The 22,397-nt window shown below is 39.2% G+C and overlaps 1 long non-coding RNA gene across 2 annotated transcripts; it reads left to right on the top strand.

The window, feature by feature from the left end:
• Positions 1–10,262: 10,262 nt before the first annotated feature.
• Positions 10,263–21,842, top strand: LOC131342279 (uncharacterized). 2 transcript variants are annotated; one of them, XR_009203011.1, is made up of 7 exons: positions 10,263–10,330; positions 10,517–10,692; positions 13,891–14,001; positions 16,075–16,690; positions 18,683–19,399; positions 19,897–19,947; positions 20,104–21,842. It is a non-coding gene; the product is annotated as an uncharacterized LOC131342279 (long non-coding RNA). The 2 variants fall into 2 exon arrangements; XR_009203010.1 differs by having other exon boundaries at positions 10,517–10,716.
• The last annotated feature ends 555 nt before the right edge of the window (positions 21,843–22,397 follow it).

Raw genomic sequence — 22,397 nt, 5'->3', positions numbered from 1 at the left:
TTTTAAATGAGTTTCTTTCCTTTTCATTACATGGCCAATCCTTTGGACATTCCAAGTAACGGGTTTAAGTGGACCAACCATGGAAAACACAACAGAACACAAATATGTGATAAGAATAGGACAGGGGAAGAGAAAATAAAATGAAAAGAATTTTTTGCAAAATAAGATGGCAGACAGTTGACATAAGTTGACAAACACAAGAAACATCAAAATTACAGCGCTTGCCCATCCCTATTCTGTCCCCAACAACAACTTAGAAGCACTCTTCATTAACTGCAGGTGTTTCCACTCACCATGGGAGATTTCCTCGTTTATTCTGGTGAGTGTTCACATCCCACCGCAAGCATTTGTCAACACCACGCTGCAACAGCTTGCTGATCACATCGCAGACTCAAAGCAGCAACACCCAGATTCACTTATTATCATTATGGGGGAATTTAATAAAGCTAACCTCACCCGTGAACTTCCAAAATACAGACAGCACATCTCATGCGCAACCAGAGACACTGGACCACTGTTACACCACTGTAAAGGACGCATATTGCGCAGCTTTAGGACTTTCTGATCACTGCATGGTTCATCTCCAACTTCCAACTTCCAACTTACAGACAGAAACCTAAAACAGCTAAGCCTGTTGTTAAATCTGTTAAAAGATGGACCAACGTAGCAGAGTGGGAACTACAAGCCTGCTCGATTGCACTGATTGGGATGTTTTTGAAGCTGCAGATACAGATTTGGATGAGCTCACAGATACTGTAACATCATACATCAGCTTCTGTGAGGATATGTGCATCCCTACCAGGACATTCCTATCCTTCAGCAACAACAAACCATGGTTCTCAGGAAAACACAAACAGCTTCGTCGTGCCAAACAGGATGCATACAGAAGTGGGGACTAAATCTTGTACAATCAGGCCAGAAACACACTGAATAAGGACATCAGAGTGGCTAAAAAAAAGTACTCTGAAAAGCTGAAAAAACAGTTTTCAGCTAATGATCCAGCAGCTGTGTGGATTGGCCTGAAGAACATCACCAACTACAAGACATCACCACCTTGCTCTGGAGTGAATAAACAACTGGCTGACAATCTGAATGTGTTTTACTGCAGGTTTGAGAAGTCCAGTCTCACACCTCTCACCCACCCTGATCTTCACCCATCACATCCATTAATACCTCCTGCAAACCTCCTCTGCCTCCCTCCTGCTACACAGCATATTCTTAAGTTCTGTGAGGAGGATGTGTGTCAGGTCTTCAAGAAACAGAAGACAAGTAAAGCTTCAGGCCTAGATGATGTCTCACCTGCCTGTCTGACAGTCTGCACTGACCAGCTGGTCCCCATCTTCACACGGATCTTCAACAGATCACTTGAGCAGTGTGAAGTCCCCTGCTGCTTCAAACACTACCTGATTTACATCACTGGACCCCTGTTGGACCCCCATCAGTTTGCTTATCGAGCAAACAGGTCTGTAGATGATGCAGTCAATATGGAAATGCACTATATTCTGCAACACTTCGACAGACCAGGAAATTATGCAAGGATACTGTTTGTGGACTTCAGCTCAGCCTTCAACACCATCAACCCTGATCTTCTCCAGACCAAACTGATCACCCCTATCTGTCAGTGGATTACCAACTTCCTGACAACAGCAACAGCAAGTGAGGCTGGGGAAGCTTACATCTGGTTCCCTCACCATTAGCACTTGCGCTCCTCAGGGATGTGTGTTATCCCCACTACTGTTCTCGCTGTATACGAACGACTGAACTGCTACAGACCCCTCTGTCAAGCTCCTTAAATTTGCAGACGACACCAGTCATCGCGCTTTTTCTATTTTAAATAGAAATTCTATTTTATTCTTTCTATACATTGAAATGCTTTGTTGTATGTTACCTGGAAAAGTCTGGGTTTTTTTGTATTTATTTATACAGTATTTCTTTCTTATTGTGTTTTCTCAGTAACTATCTTGACTGTTTTGAAGCCGAACTTCAGATACCTCTCATTGTCCCTCTTACATAATTCATCTGTGTTTAGGTTATGAGTGATATTAAGATTGTTTCTTTAAAATTAAAGAGATTGACCATGTAATTAAAAGACAGAAAATAATATCGTACCTCAAAAGGGAACAAGCTCAGATTGCCTTATTACAGGAAACTTTCTTGACTGATACAGAAAATTTGAAGCTTACACGAGGATGGGTGGACCAAGTTAAATAATAAATTGAATTTTAGGTTTAAGGATATGATTAAAGATAAAGGCAGCCGGTACATTCTTATTCTTGACCAGTTGTTCGGTGAGAGGGTCTTTATCGGCAGTGTATAAACCTGTTCATGTGGTCATCGCTCCACCTTATATTAATCCGGCATCTCGTCACTGGCGATGACAACGTTCATTATTTAGTAACCCTAAATTGGTGGAGTTTCTTGAGAAAGAATGGATGTCTTTTATGGAATACAACAGACAACCTGATGTGGACCCATCCCTTCTCTGGGAAACGTTGAAGGCTTATATTAGGGGGTCAATAATTTTTTATTCGGCAGCTCAAAAAAAAAAGACTTATGGAGAAGCAACTTGAGTTGGAACGCCTTGTTAGGGATTTAGAGAATAAGTTTACCAGCTCCCCCTCTCGTGACTTGCGTAAGGAATCGGATGCAGCTAGGTCAGCCTTGGATCAGATTCTGACTAGAAAGGCGGAGACTTCGCTGTTTTTTGCAAGGCAGAGGCTATGCGAACACGGCAATAAGCCAGGCCGCTTGTTGGCACGCATGGCTAAGGGTAGAAGCAAGGAAAGCATGATTTCTTCTCTTAAGGATAACAAAGGTAACTTAACCCAGGGGTCCCCAACCACCGAGTACCAGTACCGGCCGTGGACCATTTGGTACCGGGCCACAAAGAAACAATAAACTTATCATTTTATTTATAAAACTTAAAATTATATTTATTTATTTTAAAAAATTGCCACTTCCGGCTGTGCCTCACTCCCGCATTTGACACAGCTGCGGGTTTTTCCGTACATCAGTAATGCCGAGTTCACACTGCACGATTTTAGTCCTGTTTTTCAGTCGCCAAATAGATTTGCGAAATCGCCGAGAAATGCCCAAAATCGGAGGCAAATCGGAGCTCGTGCACGCGAGTGACAATAGCGCAGTGTGAATTAACAACGACACGATGCCGATGAGTTGCCGATGCCCGTGAAATATTTGGCATGCTAAACATCTGGACCTGTTGGCGACTCAAAGTCGTGCAGTGTGAAAAGAGTTCCTACTGAAAAATACCTTGGTGATGACCTACAGCCAATGAGAGAGCAAGATACAGGGCAGCAGGCAGTTCACGGAGGAGTTATAGACCACAATATCGGCAAGCATTGCTTCATTTGGAGCACAATATTATAGTTTAATGGAGTTTATAGGTATCAGAAAATGTCTTAAACATAGTTATATCCGAATAAATAAGCTTTACAATTACATCAAACAGAAATAAAGCAGAATCATTTGCTTGACCGGCCGCATCAGCAGCGGCACATTGCAAACTTATTAATTTGGTCAATTCTGCAGAACGCACAATCCTTGTTCCCCACACTGACCATTTGGCTCGTGAACTTTTTGTGGGGTAACATTTACAGTCTCACGCAAGAACTTTGATCTCACGTGTGATCTGATGTTATTTCCTTATTATTTCTTGTGTGCGTTTGGTTGTGAAACGCAGTTTGTGGAGCAGACAGAGTTGTGGGTGATTCTTCCTAATTCATGCATTGTGAAAGCTTCTGTCTCCTAGTCCTGGGATTAGTTGTCCTTTTAAGTGGTCTAGAACTGGCTTCACATACCTTGGAATTTGACTCTCACCTGACCTATCAGAACTCTGGAAACTTAACTTAGTCCCACTCATTAAAAGTATAAAGGACGATTTGGAACGTTGGTTTAATCTACCCGTATCCTGAATGGGGAGAATTAATCTCATTAAGATGAATATTCTCCCTCGTATATTATATCCCATGCAAATGTTACCGCTTTGGTTCCCTAAGAACATCTTAGATTTGGAGAGAAGTTTTTCAAAATTCATCTGACAAGGGAAAATGCCAAGGGTTAAACTGAAGATTTTACAATTGCCAGTGGATAATGGTGGTCAGGCATTACCTAATTTAAAGTTATAATCATATAATGGGGCTTGCCATACTCACATAATATTGTAGTGGTTGCATTCTTACTTGAAATCCAAGCCCTGCATCGACAAATGGGTGGTGATGCCTTACTTGTTGTTAAACCTGCTTATGTATAGCAAAGGCTTCAAGTCATGGCCTGAAATAAGAAATAACCCTATCACAGTTAAAGTTTGGCAGGACATTATTAAGTGCACAGGGAGTAGGGGCATGCTATCAGGACTGACTCCCTTGACTGGTAAGAGAGATTTTCTCCCATCTGTGAAATTCCTATTTCATAGATGGCATGGTAAGGGTATTAGGGTGGCCGGAGATCTATTATTAAATAATACTTTAATGTCTTTTAATCAGCTGAAGGACAAATTCAAATTAGACAGTAGCAGCTTTTGGGGATACCTCCAGGTCCGTCATTTTATTAATTCTAGTAATGTGAGACCTCCTGGGGATAGGCCAGTATACTGTGATATAGATGATTTTCTGTTGAAAATGTCCAACACATGACATCTTATTTCAGAAGCATACTTTTTGTTTCATTCAGTGGATCACAGTGGTGTAGATCATATTTGGCTCATTCGGGAGAAAGATTTCAATTCTGAGTATATCGACGCTAACTGGGTAGATATAGTCAAGTCACTAGACGCATATTCACTTGCAATAGATTGGTCGAAATGCAATACAAATTACTGTTAAGATTATACATTTCCCCATGGGTTTTGAATCAGATGAATAGCAATCTCTCTCCACTGTGTAACAAATGTCAGAGTGAAATCGGTACGTATGCATTGCTTCTGGCTTTGTCCACTAATCACAAAGTTTTCGAATGGGGTGGCTGTGACCCTCACCAAGGACCCAGGTTTTTTATTACTTGGTTTACCTGCAAAGAATGTTGCTTTAACACCTAACCGGTTCCTACTTTGTGATAAGCTCCTGCTACTTGCCCTATGTCACCCTAAGCCTCCATCACTCACCCTTTGGTATAGTGAGATCTTTAGAATTTTGCCTTTGGAGAGAGTAACTGCTGTGCTTAGGGAAGACAGTACCTCATTTGAAGAGTTATGTGGGCCTCTCTTGGAGCATCTTCCAAACATTTCCATTTCACTGTACGGCTGGGTTAACAATATAACACGAGATAGATCAGGTAGAGGGGCAAATAATTGGGTGGAGCGGTTCATGATAGGCTGAGAAATTTCTTTGTTTTGTTTTCCTCCTTTTTTCTTTTCATTTTACATATGTGTATGTGTGTTCAGAGTAATTTGATATATATATATATATATATATATATATATATATATATATATATATATGTAATTCATTGTATTACTATGTTATGGTTTGTTTGTTTGAAATAAATAAAAAGATTTACAGAAAAAAAACAGTACTGCCCCAACTAATATAGTACAACCAACCAAAACAATATAACTGAGAAAAGAAAATATCTTCACATTTGAAGTGATGTTCACCTGCGCCTTAAAACTATCAAATACAAACCAGACAGTGTTAAGCTTTGGTCAGTTATTAATTGATCTCATTACGAAATGTTCTGACCTGGATGTCCAGGTCCCAGCCAGACAGCATTAAGTCTTTCAAGTTTTGATTGTTTGTTATAATAAATATCAATCAATTAATAAATATCAATCAAACTAAAAATCAATTTTAAAAATCACAACAATATGAAAACATTACTGTACATTTTAATTGAGTAAATTGGACTCTTTAGCATTAATGTTTGAAGGAGTGTGAGCAGGAGCGACAGTATGTAATAAGTATGATGAGTTGATAATGATGGTAATGCAAAATGAGGAGGTACTAAAGGTAAGAATTTGTATGAAGCCAGGACTGCTATCATTACTACCTGCATTTAAAAATGGACATTTTAGTAATATGGCTACAAGTGGCTTTAAGGCAGACTTAAAAATTTTATCTGTAGTTTAAAACTATTTAGTACTAATGTTTAATACTATTTAGTCCTGAGGAGGTACTAAATATCAACAGCCATGACTGCTATCATTACATTTGGCATTTAAAAAAATGGCCATTTTAGTTTAACATGTAATAATAGTCAAGCTTATATCTGTTCCTTGTATTTATTTACCTGATTTATTTACCTATTTACCTTAAATCTGAATAGACATATGCAAAGGGTCTAAAACAAATGTGTAAAGAGTGCATATCGACAAGAACAGCAGACACCCCACAAAACAGTAAAACAAGGTTACATGATGTTCATTTTAATTTATTAACTTACTAACTCTGAAAGTGTTTTATTTTGTGCCTCCTGTAGAGGGCGCTTAGCGCTTTTGAGACACTGATCTGCGGAGCTCATAAAGAAACTGTGTTCTTTTCTTTTTCTGCCAAGAAACAGTGACAGATAAGCAAGCCTGTACACAAAATGAGTTCATAGGTGTGTTTGAAGAGCTTTACATAGGGATTGTAAGTACATATGGATGTAGATGTGAGTTAAATGTCTGTTTTGTATCAGAGTTGAAACCAGTTTGAGTTAAACCAAAATGGCGGCGAGTGTATTGGAGTTGAGACAAAATGGCGGCGAGTGTATTAGACTTGAGCCAAAATGGCTGCATCCATGTGAAACAAGGTGAAACGAAATGGCTGACCTGTTTAATGAAAAGGATGTATAATGTAATATATTGTACACTTACATGTGTCATATTGAATCACAGACAGTCATGGACTATTTGAATACATGGACTTTATTAGAATACATGGCATTCACATCGATTTTATATGGAGTTCTCTGAGTTTTACTGTTTTAATGTTTGGTACTTTACAAAACTGTGTTCTTTTCGTTTTCTGGAAACTGAACATCTTCAATTCATGTTAACATTATAAAAGTAAAGAGAAAGAATCCAGAGTTCATTAAACATTGCCAGAGCTTGCAGTATATAAATGTGTCTCTCTGATTTCTCTGCAGTATTTACACCACTGTTTATTCTACTTACCCAATCGGGTCTCTTTGGTCTGAGACGGGTAACGCATACGATACAAATTAAAAGTGGTTTTAAAGCCATAACCTCTTAAGACCCGAGCTTTAGTTTTGCATGATTTTTTTTTTAGGTGTTTGGGGTTAGTTAGACCTAATAAGTATAAGAAATAAGTACCATCTTTGAACAGGAAATAGTTGTTGAAAAAAATGATGTCCCCTTTTGGGGACGTTAGGTTTATTTTACTGCATAAGACAATAAAATTTGTACAGTATGCCGTGTATAACAAAGTATGAAACTGTTAATTTCAATGTCTGAACATTGTGCAAAAGCAATATTGAAAACAATGAAACACAACTAAAAGCCCTGTGATTACTCTATAGTCCAAACTTGGAATGGTATTTTTGCACTAGGAACGCTATTTTGTCTGTATGAACAGTCTGTCAGATCTACTGTCCAGTGTGAAATGCTGCAAAACAGAAGCTGGGGAACAACAATCTGTTTCGGGTGGGGAAGAAAGGAAAAATATGGGGAAGAAGAGGAAGGGAAAAAAAAGAGAAGAAAAGAGAAGAAAAGAAAGAAAGGAAGAACGCAAAGGAGAGACAGAATGCCACATGTGATTTATATGCACCTGTTTTGTATTTTTTTTTTTAAATGTGCTTTTTTACAAAAAAAATCACAAAAAATTCAAGTCCACCTCCCATCCACATTGACCCGGTTCGAATCCCACCTCAGACAAGGATTAAATTAATTAATATTATTTAATTCAGTTTAGAAATGGCAACTGTTAATCTACAGAAACATTCCTGCTGTCAAAATGAGTCAAGTTCTAACTCCTGTGTGTTTAGTTGACTTTGATTATTTAATTATCTGCAAAATATGGCTTCTCAGTACAACCTACTGTTAGAAATATTGTCTTTTCTTTTTTTTTTACATAGATAAGAATAATACAGCACAAGACACACACCATAACAATATACATAAGTGATAAATTATTATAAAATACTAACAAAGTATAGAAATCTATAAACAAAAAACTACCAATATTTATATTATTAAATATATATGTTAAAGCACACACCTAAATAAACTTATAAATAAAGATAAAACAAAGAATACATTGAAATCAAGTCAAGTCAAGAAGCTTTTATTGTCCTTTTGACCACATATAGATGATGCAGTACACAGTGAAATGAGACAACGTTTCTCCAGGACCCTGGTGCTACATAAACAACATAGCAACACATAATTACAAAACACAGAGCTAAGGACAGAAAGAAAGTTGTCCTTGCTACATAAAGTACATCGTGTGCAACTTGGTGCAAACAGTGCAAAGAAAAAAGACAAAACAGAAAAATACTATTTAAACATCAAATATTTAAATATAAAATATACATGTAGCTTTGTAAGAATACAAGCGCTATATGCAACATATCTACATTTTCTTTATTTTTTTGAGCAACTGCTCTGTTGCATTGTCTCTGTCACTGGACAATAAATTCTGGCCTTGTCCTGGCTATGTCCAGTTGCTGATGTCCTAGAACAACCACACTTTCTGCAAGTGTCAGCCTTCCACTCACCTAATGTATGTACGTGGTTGTCGTGTCACAGGTGGTTGAAATGCTGTTGGAGGACCCCGGCTTGGCTGATGGACTATCACGGAGGGTGGAGTGCTGCTGGGCTGGGGAATGTTGGTTGCTGAGGCTCCAGGGTCCATGTCCAGAGTCCGAATGTGGGTTCGGTGTGGGGACCAGGCTTGATAAAAGTGCTGGGCCCGATGGGAACAGCACCAGCTTGCGCCAGTATGCCTAAAACAACATGATGAAAAAAATATAACTAATATATATATAATTAACAGTCTACATATATGGCAGTAAAATTTAAGCAGTGGGTAAAGAGTTTAGGTGAGATATTTCAGATATAATATACTGAGATATTTACATACCAAATTCTCTTAATAACTTGAGTGGGAGAATCTGAAAAAAATTGATGTGTCCACAGGCTTGCACTGGACATTTACTGGTCTGTAACATTAAAAAACCACTGTCAGTTGGCACGCAACCTATAGATTACATGGTATGGCTTTATGTCTTTTCTATACATACCCTCTGGTGAGGAGCAGGTCTATCCCCAGCTGCAGAGGGCCACATACCTCTACAGAAGTACAGAAAAGATCAACTCATATCTACAAGAGCAACTCAAAATTCGCTTCCAGGACTTTCACATCATGCAGCATCGCATAGACCTTTTTGCAGACCCTCTGAGCTTCTCAATAAAAAGAAAATTAAGTAAAATGATGTAAAATGTGTGAGTGTGGATCAGCAATCTGGTCCGGCCCCCTTGGTATAAAGGAGAAAAATGCTGGCTCTCATCATTATATAAGTTGCCCATTCCTGTTTTAATGTTATTATATTTTACGACTGTGTATTAATTAGTCAGTATGATGAAATTAACAGGAAATATGCAGAGTTACAAGTGTGAGGAATTTCTTATGTACTCTACAGCATTTTCTTTAAAGGATTATTATTATAAAGCAGGTTCTTCATGGAGTTAAGTATTAGATTCTTCTCTCTACATCTTATTGATTTATGTACCTGGGTATTGTGTTACAGAGTGCAGCGATCTGATCCGTTGGTGTCTGAGCACCGATGCAGAAGACAGAACCAGTCTGGAGCAAATAGAGCTTCACCACTGGTTTAACTTACCAGGTACTTATCAGGAGACAGGGACCACTGCACTAACCTCCATCTGAAAATTTAAATACATCTGAACTTTTGTACAGAATTATAATCCATGCATTTGATTTCAAATGAATTTTATTTTTCTCTTTATTTAATTTTCTCATTATTTCATTATTTTTGTGGTTCATTAAATAAACAATAAACTAAAACAGAGTGTGCATTACATTGGTTTTTTTTCATGTCATAGGTGAGAGCAAAATGAGAGCATTAATATTGCTTCTGTAAGAAATTACTTGACATATCAGTCCCAAATATTTGTTAGGAACAGCAGTCCAAAATATTACATACATTTGGGTTTAATTATATAATATATTATATATATATCACATACATTTGGGTTTAATTATGTAAAAGCCTGCTCTATCTGTCTTAGAAAATTGGGAGTTTTATTTTGAAGGGTATTGCATCCTTCAGAGTGATAATGATTGCAGCAGTAATGAAAGGTTGTACGCGCTGATTGTTTTGGTTCTTCATGGTTTCTAAGGTTTAAAGGCATGAGGTCTGTATATATTTCTTTATCGTTAGTTAATGGGGTCGAGTTTAGACAAGACTTTTAATGTGTATCTTTATACATTGTTCAGCTCTTACGGTGATTTCTGAAGTTATAAAGGATATTTCCACGGTGTTGAATGTACAATAAAGCTTTCAGAAACGTCAGTAAAAGTTTCGGCCATCATTCGGACAGGGTCCGCTACAGTAAGAGCTTCATCTTCGCTGGTTCAGATGCTCGCTGCACGTGCTGACTCACGGTTTCACCGTGACGATGGTCAATGGACTGCAGGACTTCGGAATCGGCGTGATGGTCTACGGAGCTGAGACACGAACAAGAATCTGAAAGCCTGCTCCAGACGGGAACAGAAGGTACAAAAGAAAAGGATATAAAAGGTACAGTTAAACGTAAAGATAAAAATACATCGGAACTTCAGTGTCATGCACAAGACAGTACAGAGCTCCCTCGACGTTCAGAACATGATCATAAGCCTAAGAAGAAAATACTTGCTTATTAGAAAGATGATTGCTCTAAGAAAGAGAAAAGGTTAACCACTTTTTATGAGCAGTGGAAGATCTCGTAAAGTAGGACAGGACTTAAAAACAGACATATCTGATAAGCAGCTTGCTGAAATTGCTGACTCTCTTGAGGACAAAAAGAAGTGTATCATGAAAATCTTCAGTGACATAAGGGTATATGTTACACCTGCTGCTATCGTCAAAATTGTGTTAGAAAGAATGACAGCTGTAGATGGCGAGTTTGATGCAGAAAGAGAAAGGGGCCTGTTACGTTTTAATCAACACGCTGGAGAGCCTGAATGTCTTTTTAGCCACTTCACTTTACTTGTTTTTTATTTTGCACGTGGGCACACAACATGTCTCTTAGCACAACTTGCCGTTCACCCTCTGAACTGTCCGGACACACACACACACACACACACACACACACACACACACACTTTCAGAACCAAAATTACATGTGATCATTCATAACATCACATCTTGCCCCCTTTAAAAGTAAAGCACTATCTCTTTGGGAATCTTTACTTCTATTAACTAACTCTTATGTTAAAAGTTATTAAACAACAACTTTTTTTTAACTAACAGTAATTGCAGTTAAACAGTGAGATATTACAAGTAACCGTTATCTTTTTCAACTACCCAGTCCTTGAAATATTTAACAAATATCAATAAGCCTTTCAGGAAATCTAACAGGTTGTCTTGGTTTGCAAGACATTGCAGGAGAGACAGTAATCCCTTTTGTCATAGTTTAGTTCGCAAAATCCACAGGACTGACATCATGTTTGTTCACTAGTGGAAACATCAGACAGTCCTTGGTCATTTGGTTGCTAATCAACCTCTTGAACTGCCACTTGTGGTCTCAGTTCCAGATCTCATATGAATGCGGAAACAATTCTCTTTCCACTTTGCCTTGTTGTGTCCAGTGTGCCTGTTGCATAGTTTAGGATACAAACTTCTTTTCGTAGTGCCATTTTTGCCTGTGTTTGTGTATCTGTTTTGTGGCTTTGATTTTGCTTGCTCCTGTAGACTTTAACAGGTCCTCATGGCTAGGTAAATGGGTGCATATCCGTCAACCCATCAGCGTTTGGCCAGGGGACAACCCATTTTGCAATTGTGCACTCCTGTAAATCATCAAACTCCTGTGGAAGTCTGCTTTTTCGTCTTTATTTTTTTCATGAGACCCTTCACAATCTTTACAGAACTCTCTGCCAGCCCATTGGACTTAGGGTGGTTTGGGCTTGAAGTAGTGTGCTGAAATCCCCACTCTTTAGTGAAAGAACTAAACTCCCTGCTGGTAAACTGAGGACCATTATCAGAAAACATCTCACAGGGAACTCCATGTCTAGCAAAGACTGTCTTTAGGAAACCAATGACAGCTTGGCTGGATGTCACCTGAAGTGTTGCAACCTCTGGATAGTTAGAGAAATAGTCAGTAACTACAATATGGCTCTTACCATTGCACTGAAAAAAATCTATTCCGACCTTTTGGTATGGACAATCAGACACAGGATGAGGCATGAGTGGCTCTACTTATTGCTTAGACTTACATGTGAGACATATTTCACATGAGGCTGTGGTCTGACTGATGTCATGGTTTATCCTTGGCCAGTACATGACCTCATGGGCTCTGCGTTTACATTTCTCCTCTCCTAAATGCCCCTCATGAATTTTCTGCAGCATTTCTTTTCGCACTGATGCTGGGATGACAAACTTCTTTCCTTTTCCGTAGATGATGTCATTCACTACTGAAAGTTCAGCTTTGCAGGTCCAGTAATCTTGGATTTGCTTTGGACAATCAGTTTTATTTTCTGGCCAGCCTTTCAGTATGAACTCTCTAAGCTCTTTCAATGCTCAGTGGCTGGATGGAACCTTATGTCAACATATGCTTGTATGTCTGCACTTTTCTCATCTTCAGAATTTTCATGCTTGTCTACAGCCCGAGAGAGTGTCCGCTTCAAACATGAATTTTTCTGGGGTGTAGATCATTTTGACGTCATATTTCATACAGGGCTGAAACGATTCCTCGAGTAATTTGAATACAATAAAATCATCGAGGCAAATTAGTTGCCTCGAAGCTTCGTTTAGTCCATTTACTGTAACTACACACACAGAAGCTTCAGGCCAAAGAAAACGGCAGAAAGTTTTCAAAGTTTGGGATCATTTCAAACTAAAACAGACAGAAAACTCTGTACAGTGTGATTACTGTAAGACTGAACTATTTAAGACTGTAAATCAGTATGGTGGCTAGTTATGATGTCCCTAATTTAGCTAAGTTTTGTGAAAGCCTAAGCATCGTTCATTTTGATAGCCTCACTCTCTCTCTGTCTCTCACACACACACACACACACACACACACACCAGTATGTAGAGAGACATTTAAGAGGGTTTATTCTCCAAATAACTCTAATTTCATGTTACAGAAAAATGTGTTAAGAAATGTGATGTGTATGAACTCTTGTTCTTGTTCCAAGTTCCCTTCCTGTCCACTAATATTTGCCTCTTACAAAAACCACCAAGTCTTCCAGGAAGACAGTAAATGCTTATGTCCTGCTTGGGCTGTAGTTAGAGTGAAACGTCCAAGTTAAGTTGCACAACATAAATGCAATGTTTAGGTATTGTTATTATTATTATTATTATTATTATTATTGTTTTAGGTTGTACAATTATTACCTTCTTTTGAAGTAAAGTTTTTTTATTTATATATTTGTATTTGCATTTTGAATGTCACTTAAATGCATTAAATGGGTTTAGATTTTATATTTTTCAAAACAGGAAACAACTTAGTTGTTCATTTTAAGAGAACTGTCTTATTTTCTCTTACATATTTAGTATTCCTCTTTAATAAAGAAAAAGTACTTCTTACCCGATTACTCGATTAATCGATGGAATAATCGGTAGAACATGCGATTACTAATATAATCGATAGCTGTAGCCCTAATTTCATATATATATTACTATGCCATGTTATGAAGCATCTGCTGAGATTTTAGTGCTCTTGTGTGGGTCATAATATCTGAGCACTGGCTCTTCTTTAATGATGTGTTTCAGGTTTTGAAAGCATGCCTCCTGCTTGTGAGACCACACCCACTCATTCTTTTTTTCTAGCAGACATCTGAGTGGAGCAGAACGTGTTGATAGCTGGGGAATGAATTTGGCCAGGTATGTGACCATTCCAAGGAATCTTCTCGCTTCCTCTGTACTTTGTGGCATGTTGTCTATTGCTGATGTTTTTTTTAGGTCTGGCCTAATGCCTTCTTCAGACCGGACATCTCCAACGAAAGTTAAGCTCTTAACTGCAAACTCACACTTCTCTTTGTTCAATTTTAGATTGGACTGTCCTGTTAGCTCCAGAACCTGCTTCAGTCATGCATCATGTTCCTGCTGGTTGGAACCCCACACAATTATGTCATCCATCATAGTCTATACACCTGGTAGATGCTCAAAGATCATGTGAATAGTTTTGTGGTAAACTTCTAGTGCTGAGTGAATGTCATAAGGGAGACGGAGAAAACAATATCTGCCTTCAGGTGTATTGAAGGTGCACAGTTTTTAACGTGCCTCATCAAGTTTCATTTGCCAAACCCCAGATGATGCATCCAGCTTGCAGAACCACTTTGATCCAGTGAACTGAGACATGATTTCTTCTCTGGTTGGCAGTTTAAAATGTTCACGTTTTATGACCCTGTTGAGATCTCTTGGGTCAAGATATATTCTCAAAGCTCCATTTTTCTTGAGCACAATAACAAGTGAGCTCACCCAGTCTGTTGGTTCATCAACTGTCTTTATAACCTTTAGCTTCTCCATGTCAGCTAATTCGTCTTTAAGTTTTCCTCTCAAAGCAAATGGAACATTTCTGCATGCATGTACAACTGGTGTTATTGTGTCATCAACACTTATTTTATCCTTCCCAGGCAGACATCCTAGTCCTTCAAAAACATCTTCATACTCCTGCATGAATGAGGTTTCATTTGTTTCAATCTGTGATGCCACTACAAACACCTTCCTTTTTTTAAATTTTTAGCACGTGCTCAGTCCTAAAATTGGCTGGACATTCTTTTCCACAATCAGCATCTGTGACTTTACCTGCTGTCCCTTGTGTTTAAGAGTCACCAAGCAGCTCCGTTTGACAGGGACATTGTCACCAGTGTATCCTGTTACTTTCGTTTTCACTGGATGTATTTTGATTTTGAGGGTTTTGTAGTCAGAATTAGACAAGAGATTGACTTGTGCTGCAGTATCTAATTTGAAGCCAATTTTTACGTTTACGGTCAGTGGTACAATCCATTCAGCTTTGTCTGTTGTGCTAGTCTGTACAGAATCAACAAAGAATTTGTCAGGCTGCTCTTCAACTGAGACCATTATTAGGAGTCCCACAAACTATTTTGTCCCTCACAAGTGAGTCTCTTAAACCTCCAAATTCACAAGTCTTACTCAGTCGAAAGAAAAACTTGTTCCTATCAAAAGTGACATTCTTACTTGGCACAAAGAATTCCTCAAAGTTTGCCATTAGAACAGTCAGTTAGATTTGCGCCATTGAGTTGAAGCTATTACAAATGTCCAGTGCATCTTCACCTATTACATGCAAAAACATGGATGCCTTTAGCTTTTCATCGCCTCTCCCTGCACCGCTAGCTGCTAGATAGATGTTGAATCTTTGCTTGAAACGTTTCCAGTTATCAGTGTAGGAGCAGCATAGGTGATGGTGGATTTAAGCTCTCCATGACGGGAAAAAAAACAAGACTGTGAGTCAGGCCTTCTCGTTCAACATCAGTGCATGACCTCACAAAAGCACTTCTACAGGAATGGTCAAAAATTCCCATGAACACACTCCTAAACCTTGTGGAAAGCCTTCCCAGAAGAGTTGAAGCTGTTATAGCTGCAATGGGCAGGCCAGCTCCATATTAAACACTACAGACTAAGAATGGGATGTCATTAAATTTCATGGACCTAAAATTTCGCTAAATTTTCTCGATTTTTATCTTAAATCCAGTCCAATATTATAACTTTTTATAGTATCTTTATTAGCCGATAGTATCCCATAATATTCTCATTTCAAATGCTTTTTATATCATTAGTTATATTTGTTTTCCAGAACACCCGCTTATAGCCGGTTAGCCCATTAGCACGTTAGCCCGGCTACCACAAGTTGGCTTATGTTTTTCACACCAATTATCTCTGTTGTGCTACTGCTCTTAAACACTATGTCGGTTGTGGGTCTGCCTTTGAGTGCAGGTGAGGATTTATTCGAGCTGCACTCTGTGGACTTGGAGCTGGAGGCCATGCAGAAGCAGATCCACAACCTATAAATGAAGCTAGCCCAGCTGTGAGATCGGAACGCCGCGCTGGAATCATCCCGGATTGACGCTCACCTGTCCCAGGTAAATCCGTGGCGTGAAACAAACACTCCCACAACCTCAACTCCGTGTTCTTCTCTGCCCAGGCCCAACGCACCAAGGACGCGGCCCGCCCAGGTTTCCTTCACTCCGGTGCCTGGGTACCACGCAGCCTGGATGCAGCAGCAGCGGAAGACACGAGCCAAGCCCTGGGCGAGGACCTCTCCCCACCCGTTTTCGAGATCTCAACCCGCAACCACTTCGCTCCCCTTTGCGAGACGGAGTGCGATGTGGTGATCATCGGAGACTCCACACATCCGTGCTACTGCGGCTAAAGGTAAGGTGCGCACTCGCTGTTTTCCTGGTACTCGTGTTGTTGATGTCACTGCACAGGTACAGCGATCCTGAATAAGAACATCGGAGCTGTGGTCCTCCATGCTGGCATGAACGACATCAGGCTGAGGCAGACGGAGATCCTGAAGAAGGACTTCAGGAGCCGATTCCGACTAAAAAAGGTCAGAGATAAAACACCTGCACCATGGTATAATAGTCATACTCACGCCCTCAAGAGAGCAACCTGTAACCTCGAGCGAAAGTGGAGAAAAACCAAATTAGAAGTTTTTAGTATTGCGTTTAAAGACTATTTAAGACTTTGTCCAGATATAGACAGGCTCTAAAAGCTGCTAGGGCTGAGCATCTGAGCAAGTATTTCTGAGAGAGTATTTCATCACAGTTTAGTAGTGAGACTAAATGAATTTATTTTATGACTTTATGAATTTCTTCACTGAAACAATTGATAGTATCAGGAACAAAATATTGGATGTTCAACCTTTGACAGCATCCGGTTGTCTAGACCAGCCTAAAGCTCCACATTTAAAGCTACAATGCTTTACCAGTATAGGGCAGGAAGAGCTATTTAAACTTATCACCACAGCTAAATCAACAACATGTTTGTTAGATCCAATTCCAACTAGATTGCTGAAAGAAGTGATACATGCAGCTGGAGAGCCTCTTCTCAATATTATTAATTCCTCGTTATATCTGGGTCATGTCCCAAAATCTCTCAAGTTAGCAGTTATTCAGGCTCTTCTTAAGAAACCTAAACTAGACCCTAATGAACTATCAAATTACAACCTTCCATTTATATCAAAAATTTTAGAAAAAGTGGTGTCAGCTCAATTATGCAATTATGCTTACAGGAAAACAATATCCTTGAAGAATTTCAGTCAGGTTTCAGGCCTCATCAGAGTACAGAAACTGCACTAGTTAAAATCCCAAATGACTTGCTTTAGCTTTGGACCAAGGCTGCATCTCCATATTAGTCCTGCTTGATCTTAGTGCTGCGTTCAACACTATAGATCATAACATTCTCGTAGATCGCTTACAAAATCACATAGGTTTGCAGGGACAGGCATTAAAATGGTTTAGATCCTACCTGTCTGATCGATCACACTGGTCCCACAAGGATCAGTTTTAGGACCTCCTGCTTTTCTTGGTATACATGCTTCCAATGGGTAACATCATTAGAAGGCATGGGATTAGTTTCCATTGTTATGCCGATGATACCCAGTTATATATCTCATCAAAACCAGATGAGATATCTAATTTGTCTAGATTAACGGAGTGTGTTGAAGATATTAAAGATTGGATGACCGATAATTTTCTATTACTAAATTCTGATAAGACAGAGATATTACTTATTAGTCCAAAAACCAGTACACAAAAGCTCTCACAATTCAGCTTGCATTTAGAAGGATGTACTATTACTACTAGCTCAACAGTGAAAGACCTGGGCGTAATATTAGACAGCAACTTGTCCTTTGAAAATCATATTTCCAATATTACAAAAACAGCGTTCTTCCATCTTAGAAATATTGCCAAGCTTAGGCACCTTTTATCTGTATCTGATGCAGAAAAGCTGGTTCATGCATTCATGACCTCCAGACTGGACTATTGTAATGCATTACTAGGTGGTTGTCCTGCATCTTCAATAAACAAGCTACAGTTAGTCCAAAATGCAGCCGCCAGAGTTCTTACCAGGTCAAGAAAACATGATCATATAACTCCAATATTATCATCCCTGCACTGGCTACCTGTTAAGTTTAGAATTGACTATAAACTAGCACTACTTACGTTCAAGGCTCTAAATGGTTTAGCTCCCACTTATCTGGCCAGTCTTCTAACACGTTACAATCCACCACGCTCTTTAAGATCACAAAACTGTGGACTTCTGGTAGTTCCCAGAACATCAAAGTCTGGGGGTAGAGGGTTTTCGTATTTAGCTGCTAAACTTTGGAATAGCCTTCCTGACGGTGTTCGGGGCTCAGACACAGTCTACCAGTTCAAACGTAGACTAAAGACTTATCTCTTTAGTCTGGCATACATTTAATACATCCCATAACCTTGTACTCCAGTACATCTGATTAAATGCACATTATCATCTAGTGCTGCTAATATTATGAACAGCAGCGACTCTAATTCCTTTCCACTTGTTTCCTTTCTTCTAGCCATCCCGAGGCATACAGAGATTGTGCCAGCTCCAGTGGCATCCAGAGATGGACCAGCTCCAGCCGGGTTCTGCTTTGTGAGGATTCGGGTATTCAAAGCAACACTGCCAACCTTATGTGGACGACAACAACCTCCTTATTATTTTACATAACATTCTACACATGCTGTATCTGCATCACACAATTGACTATACATAAATGCACAAAGGACATTGTTCATATCACACTCTCTGGTGTTTACAATAATTTATAATCACACTCTCCACTGTCACCCAAATGAGGATGGGTTCCCTTTTGAGTCTGGTTCCTCTCAAGGTTTCTTCCTCATACCATCTAAGGGACTTTTTCCTTGCCACAGTCACCTCAGGCTTGCTCACTTGAGATAACATCTAGGACTGTTTGCCTGTTTATATGTTTGTTGTTTCTTATGTAAAGCTGCTTTGATGGAACGCTCTTTGTTAAAAGTGCTATAAAAATAAAATTGAATTGATTTGAATGTGCATGTAAAGGCAGACGTCCCAAAACTTTTGGCTATAAAGTCGATATTACTATTTGCACATACTGAACACTTGTAAATAAATTACAGTGTTTTCTCTAAGTCAACCTTTAGGGACATAATAATCACATTGGACGAAGGCGTATTTGGAAGGAGAACTGCTGGATGCAGGAGGATTTGGCTGTGTGTTTGCTGGACTACGCAAAGAAGACGGATTGCCAGTAAGTCTTTCCATTTCTGTTTTTACTCTAGTCTTTGACCAGTTTTCTACATAATCAGAAGTAAAGTTGATCAGTGCCACTAATGGACAAAAGGTAAGCAATCACGTCTTAACAAATTTTAATCTTCTAAACTTCATTTGCACTCAAATTAGAGAAAAACATTATAACAATATTAAAACTGAACTCAGGAATGGCAGCGTTCACTAGTAGGCACTAGTAGTTCCTTTTGAAGGAGGCTGATTGTTATACGTCTCTTAACCTCCCTTTACTTTGACATCTTTTGCTGCTACATTTGACATCATGGATCACTGTAACATTGTGGGATTGGCAGTAAAGTTGCAAAGCTGTTATTTAAAAGCAGTAACTACTGCTCTTTCATGCATAAAAATAAAATGATGGAACCTCACAAGCCAGATGAGTCTGAAAAGCTCTTTTAGTTACTTTATGTATGCAAATGATTTGATTTAATTACACATAACACATTCATCTTTCCTCAGGTTGCAATCAAGTACGTCTCCAAAAAGATGCCATATGAAAAACTGCAGCTTGTAAGTTTCTTTATCATGATGCACATCTTACCTATTACTATAATCTAGCACAAAAGCTAAAAATAAGATTTCTAAGAAGACCTTGATAAGTAGTATTACAAAGGATGGCATTATAATGTGTGGCACTCATTCTTTCCTTTTTGTACCATACTACAGACAGGATATGGATGGCTGCCCATTGAGATAGCTTTGAAGATCCTTGCAAACACAGAACCTTGCTCAAAAATCCAGAAGATTCTGGACTGGCACGAAGAGGCAAAGTGATATATCGTACTCCTGGAACAGCCTGAACCATGTGTGGACCTCGAGGAACTCTCCGGCAAGCAAGGTGGATGTTTGACTGAGGTCGAGGCTCGCAATGTGATGTTTCAGCTGATGGAAGCATTGAAGCATTGCAAGAGCCAGGGGATACTGCATCGTGATGTCAAGCCAGAAAACATTCTGATTCAGACAGACACGTTTCAAGTCAAGCTGTTTGACTTGAAAGAGACCTCGTCAAAGACCCTTACAGTTACTTTGCAGGTGTCTGATGTCTAAATCTAATGTATCTTTGTTAACACTTGAATATGCCCCTCCTGCTCCCCGAAAGTCTGTCTCAAGGCAAGGAACTATACTCAATTTAATACTTTTGAAAAAGTCAAGAACTTTGAGTCTGTATCTTTGTCCCGCTGAACAGTAACACGTCGAATTTCTGACTTTCAATGTCAAATCTAAGAAAAGCTGAAACTTGCAATAAACAATTGCAAATACTGGCACAGACGTGACAGATGCCAGTCAGCTCCTGATCTTTGCAAGAACGATTACAGAGAACTTTGATGTTCAAGAGGAGCTGTTAAAGCTTGCTTCATTACATGACACCACTTTTTCAGAACTGACACTGAAAAGGGAAATTAAAAAGTTTTTGGATTTAGGGTCTCTAGCTTATATAATCAATGAGAAAATGAATCTCAAATAGCAAGCATTCTGTTATTTAGAAATGAGTTTGTATTGTGATTTTCCTTTTGAATTACCAAAGACCTGAGGAATTACTGTACAATGTCTGTTTAATCATTGCCTCTCAGTCCTATGTAGACGTTGTGTTGGAATGTAATGTTAAGCTCCAACTCTTCTGCATTCACGCGTCTCCTGAACATCTCCCGATCAGCTACCGGCTCTTTGCGTGTTCGCTCGGCCGAGGTGGAGGGTCAGCGCGCACACAGGAGCAGCAGTGGAGTGAAGTTCTGTGTTGTGTCCGATCGTCAGTCAAGAGGAGCTGAACATGCCTTAGAGTTCTTGTACTTGTTGGATTCTGTATCACAAGTCAGAGTCTGCTGTTGTGTGGACCACCTGTCTGGCATTAAACTGACACCAAAACCAGCACATGTTCACATGTTCATAATTATACCTGGCTGCTTGATCTGAAATTTTTTACATCACTTAAGTATGTGGTGGTGTATTCATCAAGTGCAAATGACAGAAATTTCAAGAAAATTTTCATGATGTACCAAGTTTTTTTTTTTCTTTTTTCTTTTTCCACTCTGTTTCCTTCACCTGTCTGTCTTGTCATTGAGAACTTTGAAAGGGCTCAAAGTTGAATGTAATCCACCATCTAATTGTTCATACTAATTTTCAGGATCAAATATATATATATATATATATATATATAATCATTGTTTACAACCTGTGTCTTGTGTTGTGTACCACACAAATGGGCAGATTAGTGCAGTTAGTGGACAGTAATAACCGCTTAATATTTTAACATGGTGTACAGGATTAACATAAGTAAAGTTGTCTTTATTTGTCACATGTACATTACTGCACAGTGAAATTCATTCTTCGCGTATCCCATCCTTGGGGGTTGGGGTCAGAGCACAGGGTCAGCCATGCTGCAGCACCCCTGATGCAGCAGGGTGGGTTGGGGGCCTTGCTCATGGGCCCAATAGTGGCAGCTTGGTGGTGCTGGAACCCAGATCTTCTGGTGAACGACTCAGAGCCTTAACCTTAATTGTGATCTGGATCCTAGCACAAACAAACTGACTAATCAAAACAGTAATACATCCATGTAGCTAACATGACAAAATGTATGAGAAACTGAATCTTTTTATTTATTTACAGGTGAATGTTAGACAGTTAGCTAAAACGAGCCACCATGACCAGACTTTTTTTCTTCTCCCCCCCCCATAGCCCCCCCTTCACCCTCACCCAAACCCCCACCCCCTCCCCCCGAAAACGTTCCAAAATTCAGATTTTAAAAATACACGAGTGGTGCGGCGTTAGCAACAGATACAACAACAGGAGAAAAACCGGAGAGATAAAACATCGTAAGAAGCGAATATTGGATACAACAAGAGAGGAAACACCGGAGAGATTCAACATCGTAAGAGGTGAGTATTGGATACAACAAGAGAGGAAACACCGGAGAGACTCAACATCGTAAGAGGTGAGTATTGGATACAACAAGAGAGGAAACA

This window comes from Hemibagrus wyckioides, linkage group LG21 (genome assembly GCF_019097595.1).
Source record: "Hemibagrus wyckioides isolate EC202008001 linkage group LG21, SWU_Hwy_1.0, whole genome shotgun sequence".
In the NCBI taxonomy this organism is placed as follows: domain Eukaryota; kingdom Metazoa; phylum Chordata; class Actinopteri; order Siluriformes; family Bagridae; genus Hemibagrus; species Hemibagrus wyckioides.
The sequence above is the reverse complement of the archived record's forward strand: the minus strand, read 5'-3'. Positions and strand labels throughout refer to the sequence as shown.